We start from the raw sequence: 16,520 nt of genomic DNA, 5'->3' as shown, positions 1-16,520 counted from the left end.
AGAGATTTTTGCAAAAATGGTGGCCGGCCATGTGGGTCTTTGATTTGAAAAAAATGGATTTTTGAAATGGTTTTAATGGATGAAAATGCATGTTTATGGTTCCTAAAACATAGAAATGACATAAACAAGCAATTTAAGGAGCCAAAAATGGAGAAAAATGAAAAATTACTCACCTTGGAACAATGAAGCATGCGACCTAGAGAGGAAATGCAAGGTGAATAGTGTTTTGTGCATGAAAAATGAAGTTGAGAAGACTTTAAAAAGGGTTTTTGACCATGAAAAAAATTTGAAAATTTTGTCTAAGTACGGGGATGAACTGAGGAGTGTTAAAACTAGAAAATTGAAGTTTGAAAATGAATTTAAAAAGAATCAAATCCTTGGTAAGCATGAAGAAAAAATTTCGCAAGGTGAAAATTCACCTTGCCAAATTTTCGCACTAGCTACTCCCCTTAAAAACCAATCCCGAGAGGTTGCATTTTGATATTTGCTTTGAAAACAATTTCGCAAGGTGAAAAATGACTTGCGAAAATTTTCGCACCGGTTACTCCTTGCGAAAGTGCAATCCTGAGAGGTTGTAAATTGCATCTTGCCAAAATGTGCATTTCGCAAGGTGAAATTCACCTTGCGAAATTTTCGCAACTCACTTTTTGAGTTGCAAAATGGGCTTTTAAGCTTGCACTTAGATATTTCTCCCTTATTTCACCTTTCTCTCCACATTTGTGAGCTTGTGAGCTTTCGTACCTGCTATTGGACATCAAAGCTCCATTAAAAACATAAAAAATCAAAGTCAAAACTAAGAAACCTAAACAAAATATGTGCAAAAGTATTAAAAATGCAAAGTAAACAAGAATGTAATACTAAAATTAAAACAAAAAGAGATGAGCCCTTAGCTTTTTATGCTAAGCTCATCAACTTACCACACTTTCTCAAGGATGTGATGGGTCATGGAGGTTGAGTGCCTCTTTGTCACGGGAAAATGGCTCGATGTAGGGCTTGAGTCTTTGCCCATTTACCTTGAAGGTCTTTTCACTTTTTGAGTTAAGTAACTCAATTACTCCATGTGAGTGCACTTGGTGGATGACAAAAGGCCCTACCCACCTTGATTTGAGCTTTCCCAGAAATAGGTGAAGCTTAGAGTCATATAGCAAGATTCTTTGTCCCTTGAAATTTTTTTCTTGGTCACCAACTGATCATGCCATCTCTTTAGCTTTTCCTTAGCTATTTTTGAGTTGAGATAGGCATCATTTCTCAATTCCTCAAGCTCATTCAAATCCAAACTCCTCTTTAGCCCAGCCGTAGTTAAATCCATGTTGAGCTTTTTAATGGCCCACCATGCCTTGAACTCAATCTCAATGGGAAGATGGCAAGCTTTGCCATAAACAAGACGGTACGGTGACATCCCAAGGATAGTCTTATAAGCCATCCTATACGCCCATAGGGAATCAAGGAGCTTAACAGACCAATCTTTCCTATTGGTGTTCACCACCTTCATTAAGATGTTCTTAATTTCCCGGTTGGCTAGCTCTACTTGGCCACTCGTCTGAGGATGATAAGGTGTAGCTACCTTATGCTTAATTCCGTACTTGGCCAAAAGAACTTCAAAGGGCTTGTTGCAAAAGTGAGTGCCTCCATCACTGATGATTGCTTTAGGCACTCCAAACCTCGAGAAGATGTTTTCTTTTAGGAACTTGAGAACCACTTTGTGATCATTGGTTCTACAGGGTATAGCTTCAACCCACTTTGAAACATAATCAACTCCTACCAAGATGTAGGAGTGGCCAAAAGACATAGGGAAAGGTCCCATGAAGTCTATACCCCAAACATAAAAAAGATCCACTATCAAGATGGGGTTCAAAGGCATCATGTTTCTCCTTGAAAGCTTGCCTAATCTTTGGCACTTATCACATCCTTTACTTACCTCATGGGCATCCTTAAAAAGTGAGGGCCACCAAAAGCCCGATTGAAGAACTCTCATTGCCGTCTTTTGAGAGGCAAAGTGGCCTCCACATGCATTCCCATGGCAATGAGATAGGATCCCATGCTTCTCTTGTTCAGGCACACACTTCCTTATAATTTGGTCCGCACAATACTTGAAGAGAAAAAGCTCCTCCCAATAGTATGCATGGACCTTGGCAAAGAAATTCTTCTTGTCCTAAGAGCTCCATTCACTTGGTATTTCTCCTGTGACCAGGTAATTGGCAATGTGTGCAAACCATGGCACTTCCTCCACAAGCATCAAGGATTCCTCAAGGAAATCATCATTTATGGGAAGTCCATGGGTGTCATGAGCGATGTTGAGCCTTGACAAGTGGTCAGCTACCACATTCTCAACACCTTTCTTATCTTTGATCTGGAGGTTGAACTCTTGAAGCAAAAGTATCCACCTAATCAACCTAGCCTTGGCATCCTGCTTGGTTAGCAAATACTTCAAAGCTGAATGATCCGTGAATACCACAATGGAAGACCCTATCGAATAAGCTCTGAACTTATCTAAAGCATACACCACAAGAAGTAATTCCTTCTCAGTGGTGCTGTAATTCCTTTGAGCATCATTCAAAGACTTGCTTGCATAGTAGATCACATAAGGTTTAACATCTTCTCTTTGTCCCAAAACAGCCCCAATGGCATAATTACTTGAGTCACACATCACTTCAAATGGCAACTCCCAATTTGGTGCTCTCACAATGGGCGCTGATGTCAAGAATTGCTTAAGAAGCTCAAAACTCCTTTGACATTTATCATCCCACTCAAACTTGGCATCCTTCACCAATAATTCACAAAGAGGTTTGGCAATCTTGGAAAAATCCTTTATAAACCTCCTATAGAACCCGGCATGCCCAAGGAATTGCCTTATTCCTTTTACATTGGTGGGAGGTGGCAACTTCACAATTAGTTCCACCTTAGCTCTATCTACCTCTATACCCTTCTTTGAGATTACATGCCCAAGAACAATACCTTGATTTACCATAAAATGGCACTTCTCCCAATTGAGTACGAGGTCTTTCTCTATGCATCTTTTCAAAACATCTTCAAGATGTGACAAACAATCCTCAAAAGAAGTCCCATACACAGTTATGTCATCCATGAAGACTTCCATGATTCGTTCAACCATGTCACTGAAGATGCTAAGCATGTATCGTTGGAAGGTAGCAGGAGCGTTGCATAATCTAAAAAGCATCCGCCTATAAGCATAGGTGCCGAATGGACAAGTGAAGGTAGCCTTCTTCGGTCCTCCACATCAATCTCTATTTGAAAATACCTGGAATACCCATCCAAGAAGCAATAAAAAGGATGCCCAGATACTCTCTCAAGGACTTGATCCATGAAAGGTAAAGGAAAGTGATCCTTTCTCGTTACTGTGTTCAGCTTTCTATAGTCAATGCACACCCTCCAACCAGTTGTGAGGCGTGTGGACACTTCATCTCCATTTTCCCCCTTGACTACGGTTATCCCAGACTCCTTTGGAACAACTTGGGTTGGACTCACCCAAGTGCTATCTGAAATGGGGTAAATGATGCCCGCTTGAAGAAGCTTCAACACTTCAGCCCTTACTACCTCTTGCATATGAGGATTCAATCTCCTCTGTGGCTGACGAGTTGGCTTAGCTCCCTCCTCCATATAAATATGGTGCGTGCAAATCAATGGGCTTATCCCCTTCAAATCAGAAATTTGCCATCTGATGGCCTTCTTGTGCTTTCTAAGGATTCTTAGAAGATTGTCCTCTTGTGAAATTGTTAAAGAAGAAGAAATTACCACCGGGGCTTTATTACCTTCCTCCAAGTAGGCATACTTCAACTCGGCAGGAAGGGTCTCCAATTCAAGCTTAAGGATTGCATCCTTAGCTTCTTTCATCTCTTCCTCATCCTTGAACAAAGGGAGGATCACTGGCTTTTGTCTCCAGTTTGACATAACGGCATTCATTCCCATGGGTTCAGCTAACCCATCATCAAGATCTTCATGGCTTTCATCTGGATTCTCTTCAAACTGATCAAGCATACTCTGATTACAATGCTCCTCCACCAGGGTATCTATCATACACACTTCTTCTGGGCCCTCATCTTCTTTAGGATGGATGTGCTTTTGACATAGATGGAAGATGTTGAGTTCCAATGTCATATTCCCAAAAGTGAGTCGCATGACCCCATTCCTACAATTGATGATTGCATTGGATGTTGCAAGGAATGGTCTTCCAAGGATGATTGGAACATAGTTGATCCCTTTGACAATGGGATCCGTATCAAGCACCACAAAATCTACTGGATAGTAGAATTTGTTAACTTGAACCAATACATCCTCTATTACCCCCCTGGGGATTTTCACTGATCGGTCAGCTAAGGATAGGGTGATCGATGTTGGCTTGAGTTATCCCAACCCCAGCTCCTTGTATACAAAGTATGGAAGCAAGTTAACACTAGCCCCCAAATCAAGCAATGCCTTCTCCACTTGGGTTCCTCCAATATTGACTGAGATTGTAGGACACCCCGAATCTTTGTACTTGATTGGAGACTTGCATTGGATTATAGCACTCACTTGCTCGGTTAGGAAGGCTTGCTTTGTGACATTGAGTCCTCTTTTCATAGTGCACAAGTCCTTCAAAAACTTTGCATATGTGGGTACTTGCTTGATCATATCAAGTAAACGAATATTCACCTTCACTTGTCTTAACACATCAAGAATCTCAGAATCATTCTTGATCGGTTTCTTCCCATGCAAGGCTTGAGGAAATGGAGGAGGCATGTGCTTCTTCATCATGTCTTCCTTTAAAAGAATTTGAGGTTCCTCATCCATGCTAGGAATGATGCTTTCTTTCATCTGAACTTCCTTTCCCTTTTGTTCTTTTCTATCAGCCTTGTCTTCTTTGGCTTTCCTCTGATCATGCTCTGGCTGATGCACTTCCTTACCACTTCTCAAAGTGATAATAGCTTGCACGTCCCTCACCTTTGAAGAATCCTCATCTTTGGATTCCACTTCATGTATCCCCTTAGGATTTTGGTGAGGCTGAGAGGGAAACTTCCCTTTCTCATTGACAGTGTTCAAATTTGTGAGCCTTGAGATGGAATATTGGATGTTGTCAATTTTCTGAGACAACTCATTATGCATCCCATCTATCTTCTTGTTCAATGTACTCTCTACGTTGTCAATCTTCTGATTTAGTTGAGAGTTGATGGATTTTTGCTCACTCACAAAGTCACCCATAACCTTGCTAAGGCTTATGAGTGCTTGCTCAACTGAGGATTGACCTTGACTCTGTTGGCTTGATTGGGCTGGTGACTGATATGGGTTTGGCCTTGGCCTCCATGCAAAGTTTGGGTGGTTCCTCCAGCTAGAGTTGTACGTGTTGCCATAGGGAGCATTTGAATTTGGCTTCCATTGGCCAATCAGGTTAGCTTGTTCACCGAACATTTCTCTTACTACTGGAATGGTGGGACATTCCTCCACCATATGTTCTAATGACTGACAAATGGAACAAGGATTGGCTTGTTATTGAGGTTCTGAAATAGGTTGGACTTCGTGAACTTTTCTTAACTCCATTTCCTCTATTTTTCTAGCCATGGCAGCTACCTTGGCTTTCATCTCCATGTCTTCACTCAGATTGTACATCCCCCCTCTTGACATTTGCTGAACTGGCCTCTTCCCATTTCTCTGTTATTGGGCTCATCCCATCCACGGGAAACCTCTGAGACATAACTTAGGAAATCCATAGCCTCCTCAGGGTTCTTACTCATGAAATCACTCCCACACATTGTCTCCAATATCTGCTTCATTGAAGATGACATGCCATCATAAAAATAGCTCACCAAAAGCCATGTATCAAAGCCGTGGTGAGGACATGCATTGATGGCCTCCATATACCTCTCCCAGCATTCATAAAATTTTTCATTCTCACGTGCTGAGAAGTTAGAGATTTGTCTCTTCAATCCATTTGTTCTGTGAGTAGGGAAAAACTTCTTCAAAAAATCAGCTTGAAGTTCTGTCCATGTTCTTATGCTTCTCGGCCTCAAGGAATTGAGCCATATCTTGGCTTTGTCCTTTAATGTGAATGGAAAGAGCTTCAACCTCATAAGCTCAATAGCTGTTCCCCCTTCTTGAAAAGTATTGCACACATCTTCGAATTCCTTTATGTGCGCATATGGATTTTCACTTTCCATCCCATGGAAAGTAGGAAGCAGAGGCACGATGTGTGGCCTGATAATCAATTGCTCTGTAGGAGGAATGATGCAAGATGGTGCACTCATCCTCGGAGGGTGCATCCTGTCCCTCATGGACCTATACAAGTTCGGATCATTCTCCTGCCCGTGTTGTGAATGTTGATCCTCTGGCTGATTCGCCATGACTTCCAAAATGATCTCTAATTCAGTAGCTCGTGGAGTCTCTATCCGCACTAACCTTCCCTATTGGTCTCTAATCCAATAGGGCATGCACGGATTCAGCTGAAACAAAACAAATAAACAAAACAAAGAAAAAGAAAAAAAAAAAGAAAAACAGAGCATGCGGAAGGAAAAACCGAGTATGAAAAATAAACTAAAAATGAAAGTTAAAAGCTTAAAGAAACTTATCTAAACTAAGTTAAAAATATTCTAAAACTAAAATAAAAAGTTAGTAAATGAAAAATGGAATAGAATTCACCTTACTCATGAGAAGTCTCACAAGTTACCTCTAGCTAATGTATTCACAGTGAAGTAGCACCTTCCCCTGCAACGGCGCCATTTGATAACCCGAATCTTGGTAGCTTGGCATGTAAGGGTATCAACAAAATTTATACCTAAGGTCCTTACACTAAAGTAGCAAAGCTACTATAGCATAGTGGCTCTAGGATCGAACACTGGGAAGGGTTTTTACTTTAACTGGTGAAGTTCGGAGGATGAAGTGAACTTTTCTTAATAAAAATTAGGTTAAGATGAAAACATAAAAAGATGAAGGTGTTGTAAACTAAACTAACATGAAAATAGGTTAAAAGATGGAAAAAGAAGTTTCTCAAAGCTTTGGATAGCCATGCTTAACTCACTGTGTAAAAATGGAGATTTTGGGACTTTTCACCTCGAGTTGGGGAAGCAACTAAGGTGATGCTTACCTCCCAAACCGGTATGAGTTTAACAATTGAGTTTTAGTCCTTGAAAACTTATAAAAAGGGTAGCTGAACCTCATAACTGTTCTTTTATTGGTATAGGTCATCTCCTCGACTTGCAATACAATGGCTCGTAGGAGATAACTAATGAACGTTAGTGGATCTAACAATAAGAATCCACTGAGACCAAAAGGTTATCAAGTATTGGCCATTCAAAGCAAGTCAGAGGGATTAAAAGCTTTACTTTGAATGAAAACATTTATGACGCTCAGTTACTTACATATATGGCTTGGAAATCTCCATCCTGACACGGGAGCTTCACATGGCATCCATTACTTCAAGAAACTAAAAGGTTTTAGCCTCTCATCGATGTTTGGCTACTAAGAAAATGAGAAAGAAAAGAGAAAAGAAGGGTATGAACAAAAGTGCTCTTATAACTTATAAGGTTACAGGTTACAAGATATTTTTGTTTGAGGCTCTTCACCTCTATTTAAAGACAATAACAAGCTAAATTACAAGAGCTATTACAAAAGCAACCTTTTCATTGGTTGATTACAAGGGTAAAATAGGTATTTACAAAGCTAAAAATCAAGCTAAATATCTTGGAGAACCGGCAGTGGAATATCATCAACAGCGTCTCAAAACAGGGGATTTCAAAGGCATTTTCGCAAGGGGAAAGATGAAGGGTCCAAATTTCGTAAGGTGAAAATTCACCTTGCCAAATTTTGGCATTTCGCAAGGTGCCTAAATCCACCTTGCGAAATTTTGCAAGGTGGTTCTTCATGGTGCGAAATGGCCAAATTTTGCACCATGAAGAAAATCTCCTTGCGAAATTTTCGCAAGGTGAAATTCACCTTGCGAAATGGTGTTCCCATGGCTTGATGCAGTTGTCTTCCGAAGGCTATATCTTCCTCATTTCAGCTCCAAATCATACACGGTTTGAAGCGTTGGATTATTGACTTCCTGAGTTTTGAAATGGTATATAGTATGTAGAAAATGGACTTCAAAAAGTGCTCCAAAAGTGCGAAAGAAGACTGCAGCTGTTGTCCTCTATTTTCTTCACTCTGTTTTCCTCTTCTCCATTGTTCTTTCCTTGCATACTTTGAACGACTTTGGCAAAGGGCTATGGAGCTCCAAAGCTTGGTTCTTCATGAATTTGAGCTTCCAAAAGCTTTGCCATGAACTATATACAGCTCTCCCTCATTCTTGGATTGCTTAATTTGGTGTAGCTAAAAGCTATCAAAAACACCAAAACTTAACACAATTTGATTAGAAACGATTGCAAGGGTCCTTAACATGTCAATTGAGTTAAAAGGTAATAATTACTACTCAAGGGTGTTTAAAAGAGCTAATTACAAGCTACAAAATAGCATATTTTGAGTAGTAATCACTGGACGTCTGGGAGCAAGAAACATTATTTCAGGTAAATGTTAAACAGCTTACACTCATAATAAAGCCCGGATATGTGTAAATCTCAGTTAGTTTCCATATATATAACTGAAAATTCATTCTTGTTTTCCTGTTCCGCTGCTGGGTTCTTCTTGATTCGCTTTTTTTTTTTTTTACCTATATGGTGATATATGTATGTATGTTGTCTTTACTTCAACATATGAATATTTCTGAACAGATCCAAGCCAAGTGGAATGTCTACTTAGTACCGAGATGAAGCACAACTTTTCGGTGATGCCAGTTTCAAACCTGGGGAAACCAATTATGGAGTAGATGAACGTATTTTTGCATCCACTTCTTGCTATAGCATTCTCGCCCTTCTTGCCTGCCTCCATGCAGCTTTACTTTTCAGTATTGATATGATGTATCGGGGAAAAAACGAGTCTATGTTTGAAGCACACCCCATAATCTCCAAGGTTGTTGTTGGTAGTTTACTGGCATATGGCTTCGCACATGGAGTTGAGTTTAGCTTCATCAATTGTCTCCCTCTTGCTGGTGCTTGTTTTGTCCGCAGCAGCATGATATATTTTGGTTCTCTCTCAGTAGCTTCACTTGCATCAATATTGTACCCGAATTCCGCAGCTGTGCTATATACCATATGTACCTTGCTTCCATTTGTAGCGCATGGACTTCTCAGAAGGCTGTGGAGCAAACAGGTTAACGAGAACGCCCTGATTCAAAGCAACTGTTGAAGGAAAATGAAAAATGAAAGAGGAAAGGGAGGCAGGGTAGAAAAAACTTGTTTGTTTGTGGGTTAATGTCTTCGATGAGAAACAATTTCTTTTGTTTAAAGGTTTAAGTCAATGTTTTTATGTCGTTTGACGAGATATGAATAGTGAATACACCTTGATTTACGTTAAAAGAAATGGTCAAAGAAATGAGGAAAATGGTTCGTTGACAAATGAGGCCAGGTGAGGGTGAAAAAAGGGCGAGAGAGACCAAATTTATCACCATCATGGTGTTGGGGCGTCTTGCCTTATCTCAACTACTCGTTACGAAAATATTTTAAAAAATAATAGGTTTCATGCCCAATTTTTGGTCTCAGTATAGAGTATGATTAAACTTAAGACTGTGGAATGAAAGTGAAAAAAAAAATAATTAAGTATAAAGAAATAAGATTTAAGTATAAACTAAAATAATGAAATCATAAACTAATGGATAAAAGAATGCGACGATATTGCAATGTGGTCAATTGTGGGATGGAATTGTTTTTAGCATGGTACCTGTTTGGGTGTCACCTAGGTCGCCCACGTGGTGCAATGACAGTAGAGCATATCATACCAGGATATCATGGTATCAAAATAAATAAAAATATAGAAAATAAAAAGGATGCAATCACCTTAGGGTTTGACTATAGTACTGATATATATGGAAAAGACAACATCAATAAGGTGATAATATCTCACATACATTTTATAGTCTCATTGTTTATACCGTAGTTCTATTTGTTTGTATTTTTATACCTTTATCTTATTATTTTGTATAGTTATTCAATGACCTATATGTCATTATACATATTCAATAGTTCACATAAATAAAATAAAAAGTGAGAACCACTAAAATACCTTAGCATTTCCAAAAAGTAAAATAAAATAAAAATTGGGGGAGTTTAGCAACATAAGACTTCAATGAATATAACATAGGAGGATTTCATGTAGTTGTGAGATAAAAATTGTTAAGTGATAAGGATTAAATTTAGGATTTTAGGATAATTAAGAAGAAAAGATAAATGAGGAACTAGTGAGGAAACAAAGGGTACTAGGAGGATAATTTAGGTCCTGAATTAATTGTGAGGTAACCCATTATACCAAAAATGATGAGTAGATGATGACAAAGAGAGAACTACCAAATATCACATCTAGGAGAAGTTATTACTGTAATAAGCAACTTCATAGATTGTAGACCCTTCATTTTGTCCTTTTAGCACATGTCCTATAAGGTATTTGTCCCGTATTTTACAGCAATTCCATGGTGGCCCATTACTACTTGCGTAGCCTATCTTTTCTAAGCCACTTTGGCGACTTTGGTTGAGGGATTTATCTAACTCCATTGTGACTCTTGGCAGCCCTATTTAGACTTAGGATCACTTAGGCACTTCAGGCTCACTTAGGCACCTAGGCCCATTTAGGCACCTAGGCCCATTTAGGTACCTTATGCCCATTTAAGCACCCTAAGCCCATTTAGGCACCTTAGGCTTAATTAGGCATCTTAGGCCCATTTAGGCACCATAGGCCCATTTAGGCACTCTAAGCCTATCTAGGCACCCTAAGCCCATTTAGGCACCCTAGGCTCATTTAGGCACCCTAGGCCCATTTAGATCATTTTTTTGCATGGGCATGGTTTGCATGGCTTGCATGGTTGCATAGCTCGTATGATTTGCATGTGCTTAATTTTGCTTTTGTTTTTTTTTATCTTTCTCTATTTATTAGTTTTATTCATTTATTTATTTTTAGAAAATTGCATGAGCTTAATAATCATATTCATTTCGTTTTTATTTATCTATTTATTAATTTATTTTGATAGAGAGTTGCTTGAGTTGATAATTCATTTTAGTTATGCATGTGATCTATATTTTTAATTTCATTTAAAATTACATAATTTAGATTTTTAATTATTAGTTACTTGTTTTTTTTTTATTATTCTAACCCTCATTTTTTCTATTTTTTTATTTGTTATTTTTTGTTTTGTTGCCCGGGATTTTACATACTCCATATTGGAAAAAAGATTATTGAAAAGGATGATTATGGGAAGAAGATTAGCAGGATGAAAGTGGCTGGTGGGGTCAGTAGGATGATTATGGGAAGAAGATTAAGAAGGTTGGGCTTTGGCAAGTGAAAGGAAAGGGTGCAACGTGTTTGTGGACAGGAAGTGTGGTTGTGTTCAAGAAAAAAAAAATGGAAGAAGGTGGTTTGAAAAGGAAGAGCACCAGAACGAAAAAAAAAAAAAAAAAGGATTTTTTTTCAATGTGATAGAGAGGAGGAAGTGGACGATTCAAAGAAAAGAAAAAGTGCATTGGCATCATTCTGGAGAGAGGGAGAAGGGGCGTTTTAGGAGGATTTTTTGAGAGGTTAGGCTGCGATTTTCAGAAGGAGATCAGTCCATGTTTCAGAGGCATTTAGGGGGCTGCTGTTTGGAGGAGATTAGTCCATGTTTCAGATGTATTTTGGGGCTGCTGTTTGAAAGAGATCAGTATGTGTTTTGAAAGAGATTTTGGGGCTGCTGTGTGAGCAAGAATCAGTTTGTGTTTTGGGCATTTAGGGGGCTGCTGTTTGAAGGAGATCAGTCCATGTTTCAGATGCATTTTGGAGCTACTGTTTGAAAGAGATCAGTCTGTGTTTTGAAAGAGATTTTGGGGCTGCTGTTTGAGCAAGAATCAGTCCGTGTTTTTAAAGGGGCATTTGAGGATGCTGTTTGGAGGAAATTAGTCCACGTTTCAGAGGGGATTTTGGGGCTGCTATTTGAGTGATCAGTCCACGTTTCAGATAGCATTTTTTTGGGGCTGCTGTTTGAGTGATCAGTCCGTGTTTTAAAGGGGTATTTGAGGATGCAGTTTGGAGGAAATTAGTCCACATTTTAGAGGGGATTTTGGGGCTGCTATTTGAGTGATCAGTCCGTGTTTTGAAAGAGCATTTTTGGGGCTGCTGTTTGAGTGATTAGTCTGTGTTTTAAAGGGGCATTTGAGGCTGCTGTTTGGAGGAAATTAGTCCACGTTTTAGAGGGGATTTTGGGGCTGCTATTTGAGTGATCAGTCCGTGTTTTGAAAGAGCATTTTTGGGGCTGCTGTTTGAGTGATCAGTCCGTGTTTTGAAGGGGTGAGGCTGTGATTTTCAGAGAGATGATTAGTTTGTTTTTCAGAGGAGAAGAGTGGGCAGCTATTTTCAAAGAGAATCAGTCCGTGTTTAAGAGTGATTCGGGGTTGCTATTTTCAAAGAAGATCAGTCCGTGTTTCAGAAGAAAGAGGTGGGCCGCACCAACAAAGGAGACAAACAACAATGTTTTCTTTTCCTCTACCAAAGGTAAATTTTGAACACATTAGTTTGTTAGTTATTTTCACTTCTAAGTTTTGATTTTTTTTTTTTTTTGAACTTTGATGGATTATATTTATTTTTTATTTCAATTTTTTTATATTCCTTCAGTTGTGTGATGATATTTTAGATTTAAGAATTCTTGATTAACTGTGTTAACATTTCATAATGTCTAATTCCAAGCTTTGTTTTTCTAGAGAACTTGATTGAACTTGACCAACATTTTGGATTGCATTTTGAGACATGTCTGAATTTTATTTAGCCAAGCATTTAGGGGGATATTGGGTAAGTTTTTTTCGGGTTGGATTAGCTTAGAATCAAGGCTGGTTATTACTAAAAATCTGGGCTGCATCTTTGATCGAATACAAGATGATTTATCCATGAAATATGAGTTGTTGTCAAGCTGTTTTGAAATTAAAAAGTGTGGACTGATATTGCTTTAAACTCAGGGCTGGTGTAGAATGAAATTTATAGCCACCAGATTTTTTATGAGAGCACCAAAATCCTTGAGAAAGCCACCAGATTTTTAAACAAGAGTGCACCAAAATTTTTCTTTAAGTGAGATAGACACCAGAATTTTTATGAGAGAGCACCAAAATCCTTGAGAAAGGCACCAGATTTTTAAACAGGAGTGCACCAAAATTTATCTTTAAGTGAGATAGCCATCAGATTTTTTATGAGAGGGCACCAAAATCCTTGAGAAAGCCACCAGATTTTTAAGCAAGAGTGCACCAAAAATTTTCTTTAAGTGAGATAGCCATCAGATTTTTTATGAGAGAGCACCAAAATCCTTGAGAAAGCCACCAGATTTTTAAACAAGAGTGCACCAATTTTTTTCTTTAAATGATATAGCCATCAGATTTTTTTATGAGAGAGCACAAAATCCTCAAGAAAGCCACCAGATTTTTAAATAAGAGTGCACAAATTTTATATATATATATATATATATATATATATATATATATATATATATATATCTTAGTGTTAGTTTTTATAAGTTTCACTATAGTCCGTATACTTAATATCTTTAGAATTTTGGTTGGTTAATTCATTTGATTCCATATCATTAACTTCATATTGCACGTTTTAATTCTCTTGGTTGATTTCATTTTGTTTATGAGTTTGTTTTTTTTAGCCATGTCTTGTCTTTATTGATAACTCTAGTTAGGCTAACTATTAAATTTGTTAAAAATTTTAGTTTTAGGTAATTATGTGCTATGTCCAAATTGATAATTAGTCAAAGATTAAGGCTTGTAGTTATTATGCTAGTTATATTTTAGTCATAGTTTAATTCATGCCTATTTTTGAATTGATAATTCCTGAGTTTGATTGATCATTGCAATTATTAAGTTGTTTAGAATTTTTGTTTTAGTTAAATCCATGTCTCCTCTTAGTGGTTTCTTTTAGTTGGATTGACCTCATTTGTTTATTTATTTATTTTTATTTTAGAATCTTAGTTTTTAGTCAAATTCTTGTCACGTCTTCAAATTGATAACTTTTTACTTTGATTGAATCCATTTAGTTTTTAGAATTTAGGTTTTAGTTAAATTTTTTGCCATGTTTTCAAGTCGACAATTCTAGTTATTTTTTAATTGAACTCTTTTAAGTCCTGAACTCAAACCTTTTTATTAAGAAAAGAGCTCTTTTAAATGGGCTTCTTGAATGAAGTCAAAATAACTTCTTTTCTTTCAAAAAAAAAGGAATATTCTCCATCAATGATGTGGCTCCTAGATCCCAAATGAAAGGATAGCCAATAAGGAGATCCAAGTTGATATTCTTTTGTTTTCAAAACCCTTTTAAATTAGGAATGAAAAGAAAAAGAAAATCTTCATTGTGTCCTGTGTTATGGATTTATCAAATCACATGGTTTCTTTTGCTTTCCTAAAATCATTCTTAAAGGAATTTAAATCTTTTAAAATTTTTTTTAAATAATAATAAAAATCCATTCTAGGAATTTAGTGCAAAGATCTCACTTTATTTATTTATTTTTTTATAAAATATATGCAACTTGGTTTTATCCCAGTTGTATTCCTTTTTCTTAGTTTCCAAAACTTTATTTTCTTAACATAGGTTTGAGCTTGTGTCCCCAAGCTAATGGGAATACATAAGTTAAACTTGTGAATATTAACTGGGGACTTGATGGGACCCCAACATAAAATAATTTTTCTAAAACTCATCTTTCTTATCACTTTAGCTACTTTCTATAATCAAAATCATCAATTTTTTTAGGAATTGTATACAAGATGTGTGTGATAATTGATGTTTTCATATACTTTGATCATTTTTGCTATGCTAATTAGATAACAGGCATGCTAGGATTTCTTTATTTTATTATCATCTAACCCCTCATGTCTTATGGAAGTGCATTATAAGTTATCTATGCTATCCAAGTACGCCCACCTTCTAAATTTAGTGAATATGCCTGTCATTGTGAACTATGCCTATGATTGATAGTGCTTGGGTGTCTTGATATTTGTTTCATTGTTCAATTATTTTTAATAAAGTGCATGCTAGATGATATATTATTTAAACTAACTTTGGTGTTTTATGATAGCGCTTGAGAAGCAGTTTAGGTACACACTTTGACTCTCTTTTATGATCATGATTTGACTTTCTGGCTTGGCATGTGTAATTCTGAAATCACCTTAGTCTACCTAGGTACCTTCAATCAATTAATTAATTGCCATACTCTCCTCAACTTAGTTAGTAGAGACCTTTATAGGGCTTAAAGGGGTACTACCTCCTAGAGGTACCTTCCTAATAAGTAACCTGATCCCCGGACTTAGACTTGGGTTTTTCAAAGACACGCTTTTCCAAAAACTATGGAGTCACTTTTTAGGATTTTCTTTCTTGTTTTATTTTCCCTTTAAAATAAAATAAAATAAGTGGCGACTCCAACTTTTCCAAAACTAAATTTTTCATAAATAAAAGTCGAGTCTCGCCGACCGAGTGGGGGTGCACGTAAAACATGTGGGCCCACATAGATTTTACTACTAAAGTTGATCTATTGCTGAAATAACTTTGCTACTATTAATAAGAAAGGAGGAGAACCTAAAAGATATGAATATATCAATCCAACTAGCTCACTACTACAAAAATTAAAAATAGTGATGCTTCATTCCTTGACTCTTTTAAAAAGAGTCCTTGTTTGATATAATATTCTTTATTTATAATGATTATTGGAAATGTCAATATTTGATATACTATTTTCCCCTTTGCCTTGGTATACAATCAATGGCACTTTTGGTAACCATCATCTTTTTCCTTTTCCTTGTAGTGGCTTCACAATTATTTTTTTTTATGTCGTTGATTAAGATAACCTTTTTTATTTTTAATTATTTTAGAAGATGAACATCGTTTAGTCACATGTCATCAATAGAAGAATAGTCAACTATTGTTTCTCATCTACTTACTTCAAATCAATGAGTCATTTCTTTTATAAGATCAAATTCTTATGAAAATATAGGGTAATTCCTTCAAACCTCTTGTCAACAATAGGATAGAATAGGAAGTATGATTAATGCAATGTAAATGGTTTAGCATATACTAGAAAGAAGATTACAATTGGATTATTCATTTAGTATTTGTCTGGAACCCTATATCTCTTTGTTCTCATATCCTAGATTGTATAGGTGCATGTAAACTATCCTAGGCCTCTAAATCCTATGCAACAAAAGTAAAAATCTTTTTTTTTTTTTTGCATTCTAGGATCTAAAGAAAAGGAATTAGAAAACTTTATATTTGATTTAGACATTCCCAAATCAATTCCACTAAATGAAGATGAAGCTTGAAGAGGCCAGAGGTCTCCTACACCCAAGATCTTCCTTTTAATAACTCGAACCACAATCTTGGCACTCCAAAGTGTAGGCTTTGGAATGGAAGAACCTTATGCTCTCTCTCTCTGGAGATGAAAGATGATTGTCTCTTAAAAAGTGATGGAAACCTTAGCCCCTAAGGGGTATTTATATTGGGTTTAAGTG

At 37.0% G+C, this 16,520-nt stretch overlaps 1 pseudogene; it reads right to left on the bottom strand.

The window, feature by feature from the left end:
- Nucleotides 1-926: 926 nt before the first annotated feature.
- On the bottom strand, nt 927-6,332 carry LOC117932008 (annotated as a pseudogene).
- Nucleotides 6,333-16,520: the final 10,188 nt, after the last annotated feature.

The sequence above is a fragment of the Vitis riparia genome, chromosome 15, assembly GCF_004353265.1.
Source record: "Vitis riparia cultivar Riparia Gloire de Montpellier isolate 1030 chromosome 15, EGFV_Vit.rip_1.0, whole genome shotgun sequence".
NCBI classification, from domain to species: Eukaryota; Viridiplantae; Streptophyta; class Magnoliopsida; order Vitales; family Vitaceae; genus Vitis; species Vitis riparia.
The sequence above is the reverse complement of the archived record's forward strand: the minus strand, read 5'-3'. Positions and strand labels throughout refer to the sequence as shown.